Genomic DNA, 15,734 nt, shown 5'->3' with positions numbered 1-15,734 from the left:
TTTTAGTTTGGCCAAAGTAATTTAGGCTTAGGATGTAAGTACTAAAAAGAAAGTTTTGTGAGGGGAGTGGTCATTTAAATGCATATATTGAGTGCTTGATTTAATGATAGTTCATATTTTAAAATCAATGGAATTCTACAAAATTAAAATTTCTTTTCCTCTTAAAATTTTACAAATACAGAAAAAATTCATCTTTTCTTTTTGTGGAGTAAGGGACACTGACTTTGTACTGCTGCCATTTGGTTGCATCCTTCATCATAAAGCCAGTTATTCTCCAAAGAGTAAGTACTTCAAATACATGGACATTTATTCAATTAGTGTTTTTCTAGCTCAGTCCTCCTCCTGTCTCCCCTCCCATGTTTACCTTTTTTAGTCCTCAAGGGTACTATTTAAGATGTGCTGTGGTGGGAATTGTGCTCTTTTCTAATAAGTTAATGTGTCTTTAAAAGCACCTACCTTATTAGTCCAGTGAAGAGAGCAACATCCTACCTTTTCAGAAACAGTGTACCCTTGGGGCAAATAGTATCATTTAATCCCTCCTCTCAACATTTTGTTGTAGTTGTAACATATTAGAAAGAACATCTCCTGTATCTTGAAAGGGAAAGAGAAATTACCCAAATCCCAGCAGAGCAGTAGTATTTTGTGAGTTTAGTGGTAATGGGGGTATGGTGGACCTGTGTGTCAGATTGTCAGTTCTCTTTAGCTGTGGAATGACTGTCTTGCAAATCTTCCTTGCCATTTTCTGCATCCCCACCTCACCTTCAGTAGGCAGCTAGATGCTGGAAAGGATTTGGGATATATGTGCTGCCCCATATGATTTTCTTTGATGCACACCAAAAGGGCAGCTGTTGCTTTTTATTTTCATTACTGTTGAATGCATAAATTTGGAACTGACAGTTTCTCAGTTTTAATAGTGAGTATAGTATCATGCTTCTAAGAACAATGTAATTATCTCAAATTTTGAGCCATTATGTGAGAGATAATAAAATGAATATACTCTAGCAATATTAGATCACCAAGAAACTGTATAATTAAACAGACAACTCTTTTATAGAAGAATGAATGAGTCACACTCCTTTTTTATGTATTTCAGGGCCATTCTTGACAACCAGTCATACATGAGATTAAATTTGAGTCTATTGTTTTGGTGTAATTTCTGTGAATCAGTTGAGATGTTAACAGCAACTATGGTCTTTCAAAAATGGCTGTTCACAACTGGACTGTTCTGCAGTATAAGCCCTAGTTCTTGTTAAATAATTGTATGACACTACTGTTTTTGCTGTTAGTACGGTTGACATTTTAGTACTATATCCCTCCCTTTATTAGTTTTTGTTATATGAAGCTAGGTAATTCAGAAAGAGTCATTTTCCTTTCCAAATCTTTAATCCAGCTGTTAGTATTTAGCTGTATTGAATTTTAGATGCTTTCATCTTACTTAAAATACACATACTTAAATATACACGCAAAAACTTACCTCTAATTCTATACTTAGAACATTAAATAAAAGAAAAAATAATTACATGACTTTAGATAAATAGAAACTGCAGATGGCTAAAGTCACAATAAAGAAAAATAATTATGAATCACTGGAATTTACACTGGGATATGGTCATACAGGAGCCTGGGAAGTAAAGCTCATATAATACTTTTTACTTGTCTTACCATATTATTGTCTTTTCTTTTCTTCTGACAATGTTAAGTCTGGTGTGAAATTTCCTTTTGGGTTTCTTGCCTGTTAATAGTTGGCATCGTAATTTTTAGAATCAAGGGAATATTTTAAACGAAATAAAGATAAGAATTTGGTCCCCCCCCCGCCCTGGATATTTATATACTGATTCTTCTAGTATAGAAATGGAATGAAAATACACAGTGGTTATTTTAAAATGTTCAGAGTACTTATTTTCACTTGAGTACTGGTTTCCTTAATTGTTAGTCTGGTTTGTTCAGCAGAAATTACACATGAGTTTTCAGTGATCTGTTGTTTTCATTGTCACAATGGACCAGATTCATATCCTGTATAAACTGTGGGGAGTCTATGGGGAAAAATTACCATATATGGAAACTTTCCTCATAGAATCCCCATGGAGTTACACAGGATGTGAATAGAATTGTTATGGATTCTGGGTTGAATCCATATCAGTTACACTGATAATGTGTATTTTTAATGTTAGCAGTAGTCACCACATTAAATTATGTTCAAATACTATTACATGTTCAATACAAGACCATATGGAACATAAGAAAATAAATTATATGGTCATTTTTACATTTTTTGAAGCATATTTATATCCCACTATTTTTTCCCTAATAAGTGTAAAACATTCATTAACATGCTTATTAGTGTGTCTTTAATTAGAAAATGCCAGTTTTGAATTATTTAAAAGTTCTGTAATGTCACATTTGCTGTGCGAGTAGTAAATTGTAATATTTTCTCTGTAGAGATTTTGCTTTTATTAGTAATGGATTCAGTTTATTGTGAACTGAGGGACCAAGATGTATGTTTAATGCATGTTGTAGAAATGGCAGCAATCACCTGCCTGTTGCAGTGACTTAAGTGCAGAGACTCTGGTGCTCGATTGCCTGGATGCAAATTATGGATGTACCACGTTCTACCAGGGTTTGGCCATCTACCATCTAAGGTCTCTGGACCTAACGTGTGACTTATCTGACAAACTCTTGAATGTTAGAGGAATCTGCCTTTTTGGGCCAGGACATCTGCACCAGGGTAGGGCTTATTAAGGGTCACTGTGGAGATTAGACTCTAACAGTGGGAAAGACTGGCTGAAGAAAGGGAAATGTCACTTTGTAAGACTGGGTGGAAGTTCCATCACGAGGATCTTTGAAGGGACTCAGTAGGAGATCTGAAGGGAAGAGACTATATGAAACTGATGCAATAGGTCAGGGTTGACAAATGCCCAGTGTTTTTCACTACTAGTCACCACTGCGGCAGCTATCACCAATTGGTTACAGCACTTTTGTAGGATGGCTTTAAGCTACTAAGAGTTGAAATGTTTTCCTCTTAAAACACTTGTCTGTGCAAGTATTTTCCACATTAGTGTGAAAAATAATCCTAAGAATAAATGTTTAAATAAACTTGAAAATAGTTATAGAGTTAAGAAGAAAGATTAAGAATCTTAAGTGTTCCAGTAGTATCCCTTTTGGTTTAAAATAAACATACCATTCTGTGTCACATTATGACTCTCTGGAATATCAAAATAATTCAGAGCCACTTTTCTCTTTTAAATGAAATTTACACCAGTTGAAGACATATCTCCAGAGTGTAGCAGCATACCTAACATATATTAAGCACTCATTCTTTGAAATTTGAATCCACTGTAGCTTAAGGGAATATTGAAAATATTATGTATTGGCTTCATAGGGGATTGATATTCAGTTTAGTTAAATTTTTCAGGTTAAGGAGTTTATCACACATAACTGTCACATATTGGAAATATTGTCAGTGAACAACTCTTACCCGTCACCCCTCAGGCAGATGTAGGTGACAATATGAACTTCAATTACTAAGCCCAGATGTGTTAGCAGTAAGCTGCCATTTACTGATACTTGACTATATACTGACCTAATGACTACATTTCACCTAAGTTCACGTATCAATTTAATATTGTGAAGTAAAAATAAAGAGGAATTATAATCATCAATTCATTTACAGCATGAAAACCGAGAATTGTTTCTTTGCCAATCCTGATGTAATTTTAGAAATTAGAAAAATTATTTTCTACTTCTTTGTGAGAATTTCAGAATAAGATTCAGGCATATTGGCTTATTTTGGGGGACAGTGAGTCTGATTAGAATGCATACAAATTGGGAGACCACAGTGACTCCGTTAGAGTGTTATTTACCACTTCCTTCACCTATGGCTACTTCTAGAACACCTAGGCTTAGTGGAGGCTTTAGTAGGGTTTGGCCTGGTGATATGCGTGGATAGTCCAAGCATGGGTTTGACTCAGAAGTCTAGAATTTCTTACTTGAAACTTTCCTAGATTTGTTTTAATATAATGCTTTTTCAGTTCTCTATTGCCATACAACAAACCACCCCAAAACATTGTAACTTAAAATAAGCTTATTATTCTACTCAGTTCTATTCTATTCAAGTCTATTTAGCTTGACTGATTGATTGGAGCCACTGGTGATTCTCATATAGAATCTCTGACGTGGCTGCAGTCAGATGTCTCTTGGCTGCAGTTATCTAAAGGCTCATCTGAGCTGGAGGTCCAGAATAGCTCTCTCACATGGATATCAGTTGAGGTTGGCTGTTGACTTGGGGCTCAGCTAAGGTTGTAGGCAGTAATACCTATATTTGGCTTCTTGATGAGGTTCAAGCTTCTCATATCATGATACTAGGTTCTCAGAGAAAGCATCCTTTAGCAGAGTATCCAAGAGACCTAGGAGGAAGCTAAAAGGTTTCTTATGACCTGATCTTGGAAGTCTTAGAAGTCACTTCCACTATATTATATTGGCTGAGCAAGTCACTAAAATGAGCCCAGATTCAAAAGGAAGAGAATTAGACTTCTTGGTAAGGAAGTGGCAAGAGTGTGTTGTAGAAGAGCAAGTAGAATGAAGAATATTTTAGTGGTAATCTTTCAAAATATACTGTGTCATAAGTAGTTTCCAAACTCTACTCCATGAAATTGGTACTATGAGGATTTGTGTTAAACAAGGAGTCTGCAGACTTTTCCTGTAGAGCCAGATAGTGAATATTTAAAGTTTGTGGACCGTTCATTCTCTTTTGCAACTACTGAACTCTACCATTGTAGCACAAAAGCAGCCATAGACAAATAAGTGTGGCTGTGTTCCAATATAACTTTATTATGGATGTGGAAATTTGAATTTTTATATAATTTTCACATATCAAAAATATTCTTTTTTTCCAACTCTTGAAAAATGTAAAAAAGAAAACATTCTTAGGTCAAGAACTGTACAAAACCAGGTGGTGGGCAAGCTCTGGCCCATGGGTCTTAGTTTGCTGACCCCTGCTTTTAATATTTGATTTGAATTTCATTTTTAATTGCTAAAAAATCTGAAAGAACAACAGATACATTCACATATTAAAAATAACTAATTTTGATATATTGGGTACTGCTGATAAATGAACTCAGGTTCTTATTGGTTGACTTTATTATTAAATATTATAATTCAAACCTATAAATGTACATCTGTTTAACATATTGGGCTCTGGCATAATACATTGTTTGAAAGAAGGTTGTGTTAAAGTGAGTGAAAGAAAAGAATAAAATCATAGGACATTTGAAGGCTTAATTTCTATTCTGTTACCAAGTGTAATACTAGGAAAGAGACTGTGGAGAATTTCTGTTTGATTTAAATTTCACAAATATTTATGGAGTGTAAAGGAATTGCCCATGATAAGCGATAAGAGGGAAAAAAGCTTTCAAGAAATTTAAAGTTCAACTGGATATGGTTGAGTGAGGCAGTGAGAGGAGAACCGAGAGGGTTATAATATTAAAACTGTATGTTTCTCTTTCAGTTAAGTCAGTCTAAATTAGATTATTTTTGACACAGATACCCATGAATCAAACTAAAAATTGGATGTCATTAGAATTGGCATTGTATAATATGCAGAATATGACAAGAGAAACCAGCTTTTTCTTGAAATAATCTTATTGGAGAACAATATGCATATGATAACATGTATCCACTTTTAAAAATGGATCCATTTAAAATGTACAGTTTGATGAATTTTGACAAATGTATACCTATGTGTAACTATCATAATCAGTGCAATTAAGATACAGAACATCTCCATCACCTCCCAAAGTTACCTTGTGCCACTTTAGTTAATCTCCATGTTTCTAGACTTGAACATAAATGAGGTCATACAATGTATTCTACTTTTGTGTATAACTTCTTTCATTTAGCATAATGTTTTCAGTCATGTTGTTATGGCTGTTTGTACTTCATCTCTTTTTATTACCAAGTAGTAGAAAAAATGTATAATTGGCTCAGCCATTTGCCTGATGATACTGAATTGTTTCCTGTTTTTGGTTCTTATGAACAAAGCTGATGTAATTACTCATGTGTAATTCTCTGTGTTGACATATGTTTTCACTTTTCTTGGTTAGGAATGTAGAAATGCAATTGTTGACAAATTGCCAAGCTGTTTCCCAGAATGGTTATACTTTTTTGCATTCCCACCAGCAATGTGTGGGAGTTCAATTGCTTTGTATCTTGGCAATACTTAATATTGTCAGTCTTTTAAATTTTAGCTAATTTAGTGAGTGTGTAGTGATATATTATGAATTTAACTTGCATTTCCCTCATCAGTAAAAATGTTGAACATTTTTTCATGTGCTTATTGACCATTGATGTATCTTCATTGATGAAATGTCTGTTCAAATATTGATACTTTGCCTTATAATTGGGTATTCAAGAAAGCTGTGCAATTCATTTTTAAAAAAAATTAATTAAATAATTAATTGATCTATTTATTTTTGGCTGTGCTGGGTCTATGTTGCTGCGCAGGCTTTTCTCTAGTTGTAGCATGTGGGAGCTGTTCTAGTTATGGTACCTGGGCTTCTCACTGCAGTGTCTTCTCTTGTTGCAGAGCACGGGCTCTAGGGCATGAAGGCTTGAGTAGTTGTGCATGTGGTCTCAGTACTTGTGGTTCCCAGGCTCTAGAACAGAGGCTCAGTAGTTGTGGCACACGGGTTTAGTTACTCTGCAGCATGTGGGATCTTCCTGGATTAGGGATAGACCCTGTGTCTACTGCACTGGCAAGCAGATTCTTATCCACTGAGTACCAGGGAGGCTCTATAATTGAGTTTTGAGAGTTCTTCATATATTTTGATATGATCTTTTTAAAGATATATGTCTTGACAGTATTTTCTTATAGTCTGTAGCTTTTTGTTTTCTTACTGATGTTAAGTTTTTAATTTTGATAACATACAGTTTCTCAATTTCTTGTTTCCTATATAAAATTTTTTGCCTACCCTAAGGTCATAAAAATTTTTTTCCCTGTATTTTCTCCCTAATGTTTTATATGTTGTGCTTCTATGTGTTCTGTGATCCATTTTCAGTAAATTTCTGTATATGGTGTGAGGTAATGCTAGCCATTTATTTTTTTTTTCCCACCAAAATTCAGTTGTTCCAGCACTATTTCTTGAACAGACAGTCCTTTTCCCATTGAATTGGCAACTTTATCAAAAATCAACTGACCCTGTATTTCTATCCTTTTTTATTCCAGAGATCTCTGTGTTTATCCTTAGGCCATGATATTATAGTTTTGATTGCTGCAGTTTTATGATTCCTGTTGAAATCAAGTAATGTAAGCCTTCCAGGTCTGTTCTTTTCCAAAATTTTTTGGCTATACTTGATTCTTTCATCCCACAGAAACTTAAAAAATTGCTTGTCAATTTCTACAGAAAGACCTCCTGATATTTTGATTGAGAGTGTAGAATCTAAAAGCAGTTTGGGGGGAGTTGATAGTTTAACAATTTTTAGTTCTCCAATTCATGAACATGGTATATCTGCCCTTTCATTTAAGTCTTTTTTAACTTTTCTCAGCAATGATAAAATGAGTTATGAAATTGCAACAGTTAGGTTTGTCTTTTTTTCCCCACTGATAAAAGAATATTTATCTGGAGTAGAGTAACAATCTCGAATATACGTTTCTAGGGAAAGCATCATAAAATGTAAGTTGGTGGTATTAGTAAAATCTCATTAATTCAAATTTGAAGGATATGCTTGGATTTGTGAAAAGTCTTAAGTAGCCTGAAAAATGAGACTTTACTGAACAACTGTTGCCATGTAGAAGTATTTTGAGAGATATGTTTTAACAAATAGATAAGCAGAATTGTATGTTTCTGTAAAATGCTGTTTTTATAGCCCTTAAAGCATTTGCTCTCTCACCAAGATGAACTACTTTCTTCTTTTTGTTTATTATCTTAGGAAATCACTCTCTTATATTTTAGAAGTAGCTTTACTCCCATTTTTACCTAAATATTCATGTTTGTTTAATTAGAACGATCTGAACTTATGAATTTTTATATTTAGAAATATAATCCCTCTTCTTATGAAACTGCTCCTATAGTCCTGTTAAGTTACCATCCTTTTTAGAAGTCTATTAAATCTATGGATCCTTATGATTTCAAGAGAATTGAAGCCTAAAAATACATCCAGGATGGCATGTCACCTTTAAAAATTAAACTGAATTCAAATTGATTTTATTAAGAATGTTTTCTAATTATTTGACATTAGTTGTGATAAGTCTTCAAACTTCATGAAGCCAGATTTGGTAGAGATTGAATTGACCTGACATAGCATATTATGTATATACATTATAAATATGAATCTATAAACATTTATCTAATGCCTAAAGCAACTAACATTAAACTCCACCCTTGTTTTAAGCAGTTTATACAACAATGGTCCTGTGGGATGGGGGTTACAAGGGAGGCTCAAGAGGGAGGACATATATGTATACATATCACCAGATGGTCAATACAGAAACCAGACTGATTATATTCTTTGCGGCCAAAGATGGATAAACTCTATATAGTCAGCAAAAACAAGACCTGGGGCTGACTGTGGCTCAGATCATGAGCTCCTTATTGCAAAATTCAGGCTTAAATTGAAGAAAGCAAGGAAAATCACTAGACCATTCAGGTATGACCTAAATCAAATCCCTTATGTTTATACAGTAGAGGTGACAAATAAATTCAAGGGATTAGATCTGGTAGACATACTGCCTGAAGAACTATGGACAGAGGTTCATAACACTGTACAGGAGGAGGTGACCGAAGTCATCCCAAAGGGAAAAAACATGCAAGAAGGCAAAATGGTTGCCTGAGAGGTCTTACACAGAGCTGAGAAAAGAAGTGAAAGGCAAAAGAGAAAGGAAAAGATATACCCAACTGAATACAGCATTCCAGAGGATAGCAAGGAGAGATAAGAAAGCCACCAAGAAATAGAGGAAAACGATAGGATGGGAAAGACTAAAGATCTATTCAAGAAAACTGAAGATACCAGTGGAACATTTTGTGCAAAGATGGGCACAATAAAGGACAGAAATGGCAAGGACCTAACAGAAGCAGAAGAGATTAAGAATAGGTGGTAAAAATACATGGAATTATGCAAAAATGGTCTTAATGACCTGGATAACAATGATGGTATGATCACTTACTTAGAGCCTGACATACTTGAGTGTGAAGTCAAATGGGCCTTAGGAAGCATTACTATGAACAAAGCCAGTGGAGGTTTTCCAGTTGAGCTATTTCAAATCCTAAAAGATGATGCTGTTAAAGTGCTGCACTCAATATGTCAGAATATTTGGAAAACTCAGTAATGGCCACAGGACTAGAAACAGTTTTCATTCCAATCCCAAAGAAGGGCAATGCCAAAGAATGTCCAAACTACCACACAATTGCACTCATTTCACATGCTAGCAAAGTAATGCTCAAAATCCCTCAAGCTAGTCTTCAACAGTATGTGAACCAAGAACTTCCAGGTATACAAGCTGGATTTAGAAAAGGCAGAGGAACCAGAGATCAAATTGCCAACATCCATTGGATCATAGAAAAAGCAAAGGAATTCCAGAAAAACATCTGCTTCATTGACTATGCTAAAACCTGTGACTGTGAGGATCACAACAAATTGTGGAAAATTTTTAAGGAGATGGGAATACCAGACCACCTTACCTGCCTCCTGAGAAACCTGTATTCAGGTGAAGAAGCAACAGTTAGAACCAGAACAGTTAGAACCGTGGAGCAATAGACTGCTTCAAAATTGGGAAAGGAGTACGTCAGGCTGTATATTGTCACCCTGATTATTTAACTTATATGCAGAGTACATCATGCGAAATGCCAGGCTGGATGACTCATAAGCTAGAATTAAGATTGCCAGGGGAAATATCAACAACCTCAGATATGCAGATGATACCACTTTAGTAGCAGAAAGCAAAGAGGAACTAAAGAGCCTCTTGATGAGGGTGATAGAGGAGAGTGAAAAAGCTGGCTCTAAATTCAACATTCCTAAAACTAAGATCATGGTATCTGGTCCCATTACTTCATGGCAAATAGATGGGGATAAAGGAAAACAGTGGCAGATTTTATTTTCTTGAGCTCCAATATCATTGCGGATGGTGACTGCAACCACAAAATTTAAAGACACTTGCTCCTTGGGAGAAAAGCTATGACAAACCTAGATAGCATGTTAAAAAGCAGAGATGTCTTTTGCAAACAAAAGTCCATCTAGTCAAAGCTGTGGTTTTTCCAGTAGTCTTGTATGGATGTGAGAGTTGGACCATAAAGAAGGCTGAATGCCAAAGAACTGATGCTTTCGAATTGTGGTGCTGGAGAACTCTTGAGAGTCCTATGGACAGCAAGGAGATCAAACCAGTTGATCCTAAAGGAAATCACCTGAATATTCATTGGAAATACTGATGCTAAAGCTGAAGCTCCAATATTTTGTCCACCTGATGCCAAGAGCTGGCTCATTTTAAAAGACTCTGATGCTGGGAAGGGTTGAGGGTAGGAGGGGAAGGGGATGACAGAGGATGAGGTGGTTGGATGGCATCACCAAATCAATGGAAATGCGTTTGAGCTAACCGTGAGAGATAGTGAAGGACAGGGAAGCCTGGTGTGCTGTAGTCCATGGGGTTGTAAAGAGTCAGATGACTTAGCAACTGAACAACAATAGCTGATTTACATTGCTGTACACTGGGAACTAACAGAACATTGCAAAGCAATTATACTCCAATTAAAATATAAATAACCCAACAGTCATTTAATAACCCCTTGTTAACTAGTGTAGTCTTTTGAAAACTATGGGGAAAAATATATTTAATGGATTATGAATTCATCTGTACTGACTTTCTCACCTTTTCTCTGAGTTAGTTCCAGATAACCCTACTTTGTTAATTATTTTGGTGTAAGTGTACAGCACAATGCTTCAGAACCTGGTATTTGAGGTATATAGACAAAGGTGCCTATTTTACTCTGTTGCTATAGGTATCATCTCAGCCTTAGTTTGTTCATCTCTAAAATGGGTGTAATAGGAAATCTCATGAGATTGTTATAATGTGTAATGAAATAGGTCAGTAGGGGGGACAAGCCCTTAACAGCACATAAGCAATCAGTAGTTTAATTATTTTTAAAGTTTTTCATACCAGCATTGTGAAATTCTGAAATTACCAGAATTATGAAATTATAGGTATTTTTCATGCCAGAATACCTATATACATGTATATTGGTTATGAGATAGAGTATAATTGAGGATAAAATGGCAGTATCAGATGCATAAAAGTTGAAAAAATGAGAAAAAATAACTTGAAAAGAAAAAGATATTATTTGGTCCCTGTCATCTGGTAGCCTGCATTTTCAGGGAACAAGATAAATTGTATATGTCCCCCATTCTCAGGGGACAAGATAAATTTTATATATATATATACACACTTTACTTTCTCATGGACTTCTGTAATAGTCACCTTAACTTGTCTTCTTAGCTCCCCTTCTACCATGCTAGGTGAATTTTTTGACTCTTACAACAAATTGAGATTTAACTAACATACTATAAAATGCACAGATATTAAGTCTTCTATTCAATGAGTTTTGACAATTTTACATGAACCTATAAGCACCACCAGTCTTCAACAGTACGTGAACTGTGAACTTCCAGATGTTCAAGCTGGATTTAGAAAAGGCAGAGGAACCAGAGATCAAATTACCAACATCTGTTGGATCATCAAAAAAGCGAGAGAGTTCTAGAAAAACATCTACTTCTGCTTTATTGACTATGCCAAAGCCTTTGACTGTGTGGATCACCACTAACTGTGGAAAATTCTTCAAGAGATGGGAGTATCAGACCACCTGACCTGCCTCCTGAGGAATCTGTATGCAGGTCAAGAAGCAGCAGTTAGAACTGGACATGGAACAACAGACTTGCTCCAAATCGAGAAAGGAATACGTCAAGGCTGTATATTGTCACCCTGCTTATTTAACTTATATGCAGAGTACATCATGAGAAATGCTGGACTGGATGAAGCATAAGCTGGAATCATGATTGCTGGGAGAAATATCAATAACCTCAGATATGCAGATGACACCATGCTTATGGCACAAAGCGAAGAACTAAAGAGCCTCTCGATGAAAGTGAAAGAGGAGAGTGAAAAAGTTGTCTTAAAACTCAACATTCAGAAAACTAAGATCATGGCATCTGGTCGCATCACTTCATGGCAAATAGATGGGGAAACAATCCCATCCCCACTGTTCCCAGTGGGGAGGGGAAACAGTGACAGACTTTATATTTGGGGGGCTCCAAAATCACTGCAGATGGTGACTGCCGCCATGAAATGAAAAGACGCTTGTTCCTTGGAAGGAAAGCTATGACCAACCTAGACAGCATATTAAAAAGCAGAGACATGACTTTGCCAACAAAGATCTGTCTAGTCAAAGCTATGGTTTTTCCAGTAGTCATGTATGGATGTGAGAGTTGGACTATAAAAAAGGATGAGCACCAAAGAATTGATGCTTTTGAACTATGGTGTTGGAAGAGACTCTTGAGAGTCCCTTGGACTGCAAGGAGATCCAACCAGTCCATCCTAAAGGAAATTAGTCCTGAATATTCATTGGAAGGACTGATGCTGAAGCTGAAACTCCAATACTTTGGCCACCTGATGTGAAGAGCTGACTCATTTGAAAAGACCCTGATGCTGGGAAAGATTGAAGGCAGGAGGAGAAGGGGATGACAGAGATTGATATGGTTGGATGGCATCAGTGACTCAATGGACATGAGTTTGAGTAAGCTCTGGGAGTTGGTGATGGACAGGGAGGCTTGACATGCTGCAGTCCATGGGGTCACAAAGAGTCGGACACGACTGAGCGACTGAACTGAACTGAACTGATAAGCGCCACGCAAGTAAGATATAGAGCATTTCTCACTACTTCAGAAAGTTTTCTTGTGCCCTTCCCAGATGGTTTTCCTCTTCACTAGGCAGTCATTTTCTGATTTTTATAATATAAGATTAGTTTTGCCTTCGACTTAGTATATGTGGAATTACACAATTTGTATTCCCTTGTGTCAGCTAGCTTGATCATTTTTTCCAGGGCCCAACACCTGTTCAAAACACTCTCACTGATTCTACTTTGCTTTTTGAACTAAATATAAACTTTTGCCTGGGTGTCCAAGCTAGCCACCATATGGTTGCCACCTTCCTCTCCTGGCTTAACCCCCACTACTACTCTGTATTTATTATTTGCTTTTTCCTGAGTGCCTTTTCTCATGCAAGACCTTCTATTTGGATCTTACCTCTGTTTCCAGCTATTCAAATCTTAATCATTTGAATGGATTCTTTGAAGTTCATATCAGGTATCAGTTACTCCATGAATTTTCCTGGTTCTCCTAATGTGATGGTTCTCAAGTGCTTTTTTTCCTCTTTTAAATCCTCATCCCAAGGTCATCATAGAAACCTCTTTTGCACACAGAACAATTATTCTCAACTTTTCAAATATCATTCTTCCCCTGTCCCCTGCCCTTCTAATCACTGCTCCCTACAAAATGCATCCCACATTTTTTGAATACCCTGTTGCACTTTTTAATGGAGAATGCATGGTTCCTGGTTTCCATGCTCTGGAATCTGACTGTGGGGGTTGAAATTCTCATTCTGCCAACTGTATGGCCCTGGGTGGGTTAAGTAACTTCTCTACATCTAGTTTCTTCCTCTATAAAATGGACATACGTATTGTGTACTATGTCATGGGCTCTTGTGAGTTTTTAAATGTCATTTAATGCTTATTACTTAGTAAAGACTCAATAAGTGATACCTATTATTGCTAGATATTATCATATTGGAGTCTTTTATGTTATTGCTTCATACTGCCAGTTGCATTGCATTTTCCCCGTGACTTGGGTGTATTCATCTTAGTGGCTACCAAACTAAACAATAATAGTAACTTGTCCATTTAATAGTTTTTTGTACAAAAGTCTATGATGTGTTGGGAGATTTATTTATTTATTTATTTGCCTGTAAGGACTTAAAGGATCTATTCTCCACTCCTCCTCTTTTATCTCTCTTTCTTTTTTAATAATCTAATTTTATTTCATTTGTTTTTTGTTTTTTTTAAATTTTTTGGCCGTGTTATGTAGCATGTGGGATCTTAGTTACCGGACCAGGGATTGAACCTGAGTCCCCCTGCATTGGAAGCATGGAATCTTAACCACTGCACTGCCAGGGAAGTCCCTGGAAGATTTATGTAAAGACAGAACAGTGGTGGTTCTGGATTTTATGCTTACTTTTACAATTATCTGTACTTGGTTCATCTCATTTTTCAGCATCTTGCTTATTAAACACAATAATATCAGTGTCCTTCTCTTTGTTAAGGAAAATGTGAATGGAATTCATGTCTTTGTAGTGGTACCATATGTTATTTTATCTCAACTTTGATATTTAAGGATAATCTTTAAATACAAATAATTATTCTCTAATATTTCTAGTTTATATGTTTGTGGTTTTTTTAGATTTTCTTAAAGTCATGCGTGTCTGTAATTTTTTTTTTAAAGTTTCATGATACTTTGATATGAATGCTGCACATGCTTTGCATTGCTTACCTCCATTTAAATGGATTAATGGCATGCAATAAACTCTTCTTGATTCTTAATTAGAATGGACAGAATTGTCATTATTTAAGGAGGACTAGTAGGAAAATTAAAACCTTTAAGTTTATTTTGGGGTTTATTTTATTGAGTTTTATATTAGCACGTATCAGAGATGTTCTTTGTTTGTGTAAAGGGGAGCAGACAGCAGCATTACTCCTCTCTGCAGAATTTGTGCATATTATGAAAGACTTTTACTGTGGTGTTGCAGTATGCCTTGCTGCCCTTCAGGCTTTCATAAAGCAAATACAATCTGTGCTTACATTTGATTTCATGCAGAGTTGGTTTTTTATATATAAATACCCAGGTCCCTGAGTTCTTGAGATGCTGGGTATTCACGAGCTGCCACCTGACTATCATTCATTTGTTTTTAATATTAAATTGACCTTTTCCAGGCTCTCTCATTGAGGAAGTTGGAGTCTGCATAACACCAGCTGTGTGTGGTGTCAGAATGGAACAATAACTCAGGGATACAGAGTATGCCTCGCCTTTGTTTCCTGAAATTGTGCCTTGATTCCTTTTGTCAGTAGACTATTTCAAATGAATGAAAGCAACATTTTCTATTTTTAGTTTTTGAGAGGAGGGATACACTTCTTTACAAAGCAAATACTTGGCTTGAAAATTCAAATTTTATTTAGTATGTCTAATTTCCTTAAAGTAAAACACACACATACAGGAGAGATTTTAGCTGTCTTCACTGTCATGGTTGTCAGACCCTTTCTCTTCACATTAACTTGATTATTTAAAGTTATTTTTTAGACTTTTTTATTTTTAATAAAGAAAATATCTCCATTCTAACTTCTGTTGCCAGCATGAGAGCAGTTTTTTTTTCTTTCACGAATATTTTTAGGATTTTTTTCTGACATTTTTAAGTAGATAAAAGTGGATTATGTTTATGGAGTTAATATTTCCTTTCCTTTGGCATTAAATGTACTATTATTTGTAACTTCCAAAAATTAGGATTAGTGTTTTTTTTCTTTGCCTGAGTAAATTCTTCGTAGAACAGTCCTCAAAGAATTTGTTAGTTCAGAATCTAATATGAATCAATAAATGTTTTCTGGTAGCTAATTTGAACAACCAGATGATTGGAAATTCTTGAGAAGCATACAAAG

The 15,734-nt window shown here is 35.7% G+C and overlaps 1 protein-coding gene across 33 annotated transcripts in view; it reads left to right on the top strand.

The window, feature by feature from the left end:
* Positions 1 to 15,734, top strand: part of ST7 (suppression of tumorigenicity 7) — a 315,966-nt gene that overhangs the window by 59,414 nt on the left and 240,818 nt on the right. The window contains exon 2 of one of the 33 annotated variants that reach the window (XM_081537871.1): positions 182 to 281. The exons of the other annotated variants lie outside the window; for them this stretch is intronic. The gene's annotated coding sequence lies outside the window, so the exon portion shown is untranslated. The remainder of the gene's footprint in view (positions 1 to 181; positions 282 to 15,734) is intronic. 33 annotated transcript variants of the gene reach the window in all.

The sequence above is a fragment of the Giraffa tippelskirchi genome, chromosome 10, assembly GCF_054371585.1.
Source record: "Giraffa tippelskirchi isolate mGirTip1 chromosome 10, T2T-mGirTip1v1.2.pri, whole genome shotgun sequence".
Lineage (NCBI taxonomy): Eukaryota > Metazoa > Chordata > Mammalia > Artiodactyla > Giraffidae > Giraffa > Giraffa tippelskirchi.
The sequence above is the reverse complement of the archived record's forward strand: the minus strand, read 5'-3'. Positions and strand labels throughout refer to the sequence as shown.